This window comes from Lemur catta, chromosome 16 (assembly GCF_020740605.2).
Source record: "Lemur catta isolate mLemCat1 chromosome 16, mLemCat1.pri, whole genome shotgun sequence".
Classification (NCBI taxonomy): domain Eukaryota; kingdom Metazoa; phylum Chordata; class Mammalia; order Primates; family Lemuridae; genus Lemur; species Lemur catta.
The window spans coordinates 18642495-18645790 of record NC_059143.1 but is presented as its reverse complement, the minus strand read 5'-3'; positions in this window follow the sequence as shown (position 1 = coordinate 18645790).

Here is a 3296-nt window from a genome sequence, read left to right as displayed (position 1 = left end):
TGGTGCAAGCTGCCTCCCGGAAGTGCTCGCGCCTGTCTGACCCCAGTGGTGCATCCCAGTTTTCCCACCGCGGTGTTCCCCCAGGGGCGATGTCAGGTCACTCGGGTTAAAAAAATGATATCACAGATTAGGGCTTCAGGATGAAGTCTTAGTAGGATATTTTTGTTATGGCATACCTGTTAGAAAAACTGTGGTAAGTTAAATTTCCATTCCTTCCCTTTGCTTTCACATTCTAAATTTTCGTACTCTCTCTCTTCAGGTTATCTTTTCTTATTTGAAGCTAAAGAAGGAAAATTACAATTATGAAAGTAGTATTGCTTTCTCCATTTTCTACCTTGTAAGCAAAATAGAGCAGATGAGTAAATGGTCCATCAAACTAATGCTAATGATGTGAATTAAGATAATAGTGTTTTAATTGAAGATATTTTGTAAAAGCCCATATTATGAAACTTAAAAGATGTCTGATAATTTAGGTATACCAGAAACTCTGTGTAACCTGGTACATTACTACCTGTGAAATGAGTCTGTCTCTTTGTCCTCATCAATAAAATGGGAATATTTAAAAATCTGCAGCAGGCTGGGCAGGGTGGCTTACGCCTGTAATCCTAGCACTCTGGGAGGCCGAGGTGGGCGGATTGTTTGAGCTCAGGAGTTTGAGACTAGCTTGAGCAAGAGCGAGACCCTGTCTCTACTAAAAATAGAAAGAAATTATATGGACAGCTAAAAAATACATGTGTAGAAAAATTAGCCGGGCATGGTGGCGCATGCCTGTAGTCCCAGCTACTCGGGAGGCTGAGGCAGGAGGATTGCTTGAGCCCAGGAGTTTGAGGTTGCTGTGAGCTGGGCTGACACCACGGCACTCTAGCCTGGGCAACAGAGTGAGACTCTGTCTCAAAAAAAAAAAAAAAAAGTCTGTAGCAAAGTGTTCTGAGGTTAAAATGTGTTTATAGGCACAATAACTTAAAATGGTGCCTGGTGGGTATGAATGGCCAGGTAAATTTAGCTATTATTACTTTCCATGTATTGTTTAATATACGCTGTTTTCCACTGGGGAACATTTTTTTAGCTGTTTAAAAATTTATATGTAATAATTATATTTGTGGGAAACATAATACTGTTTTGATACATACAATGTATAGTGATCAGATCAGGGTAATTAACATATCCATCATTTCAAACATTTATCATTTCTTTGTGTTGGGAACATTGAATATCTTCCTTCTAGCTATTTGAAACGACGTAATACATTACTGTTAACTATAGTCATCCTACAGTGGTATAGAACACTAGAACTTATTCCTCCTATCTAGCTGTAATTTTGTATCCTTTAACAAATATCTCCCTGTTCATTCCCCTCTACCATTCCCAACCTCTAGTATCATCTGTTCTACTTTTTACTTCTATGACATCAACTTTTCTAAGCTTCCACATATGAATGAGAACATGTGGTGTTTAACTTTCTGTTCTGGCTTATTGTACTTAACGTAATGTCTTCCAGTTCCATCCATGTTGCTGTGAATGACAGGATTTTGTTCTTTTTTATGGTTGAATAGTCTTGCATTGGATATGTAAACCACATTTCCTTTGTCCATTCATCTCTTATTGGACACCAAGGTTGATTCCATATCTTGGCTATTGTGAATAGTGCTGCAATAAACATAGGGATACAGATGTCTCTTTGATAAAATGATTTCATTTTCCTTGGATAAATTACCAATAGTGTCATTGTTGGATCTTATGGTAGTCCTGTTTGTAGTTTTTAACGAACGTCTATATGATTCTCCATAGTGACTATACTAGTTTATATTCCCAGCAACAATGTGAAGAGTTCCCTTTTCTCCACAATTTCACCAGCATTTATTTTTTGTCTTCTTAATAATAGCCATCCTAACTGGGATAAGAGGATACCTGATTGTGGTTTTGATTTACATTTCCCTGATGATTAGTAATGTTGAGCTTTTTAAAAAATATATTTGTTGGCCATTTGTATGTCTTCTGAGAAATGTGTCTATTCAGATTGCCCATTCTTCAATTGGATTGTTTGTCCTTTTGCTGTTGGGATGTTTGAGTTTCTTATATATTCTGGATACAAATCCCCTGTCAGATGAATACTTTGCAAATATTTTCGCCCATTCTGGGGTTTTCTTTTCACTTTGTTGATTATTTCCTTTGCTGTGGAGAAGCATTTTAGTTTGATTATAATCCCATTTGTTTATTTTCGCTTTTGTTGCCTCTGCTTTTGAGGTCTTATGTATATAGCCTTTTTCTAGACCATTGTCCTGAAGTGTTTCTCATGTTTTCTTCTAAGTAGAGTTATAGTTTGGGGTCTTACAATTAGGTTTTTGGTCCATTTTGAGTTGATTTCTATATAGGGTGAGAGGTGTGGGTTGAGTTTTATTTTACTGCATATGGAAATCTAGTTTTCCCAGCACCATTTATTGAACCGTCATTTCCCCAATGAGTGTTCTTAGCATCTTTGTCAAAAATCAGTTGGCTGTAGATATGTGGATTAATTTCTGGGTTCTATATTCTGTTCCTTTGGTCTATGTCTGTTTTTATGCCAGTACCATGCTGTTTTGGTTACTATAGCTTTGTAGTATATTTTGAAATCAGGCAGTGTACTGCCTCCAGCTTTGTTCTTTTTTTTTTTTTTTTTTTTGAGACAGAGTCTCACTTTGTTGCACAGGCTAGAGTGAGTGCCGTGGCATCAGCCTAGCTCACAGCAACCTCAAACTGCTGGGCTGAAGCGATCCTACTGCCTCAGCCTCCCTAGTAGCTGGGACTACAGGCATGTGTCACCATGCCCGGCTAATTTTTTCTATATATATATTTTTAGTTGTCCAGATAATTTATTTCTATTTTTTTTAGTAGGATGGGGTCTCGCTCAGGCTGGTCTCGAACTCCCGACCTCGAGCGATCCACCTGCCTCGGCCTCCCAGAGAGCTAGGATTACAGGCATGAGCCACTGCGCCCGGCCCAGCTTTGTTCTTTTTGCTTAGGATTGCTTTTGATATTTGGAGTATTTTGTGGTTCCATACAAATTTTAAGATTTTTTTCCTATTTTTGTGAAGAATGTCATTGCTATTTTGATAGGGATTACATAGAATCTGTAGATGCTTTGGATGGTCTGGTTACTTTAATATTATTTCTTCATATCCTTAAATATGGGGTGTCTTTTCATTTGTTTATATTCTCTTCAATTTCTTTGATCAGTGTTTTGTAGTTTTCCTTGTAGAGGTCTTTCACCTCCTTCATTAAATTTATTCCTAAGTATAGCTATTCTAAATGGGATTCCC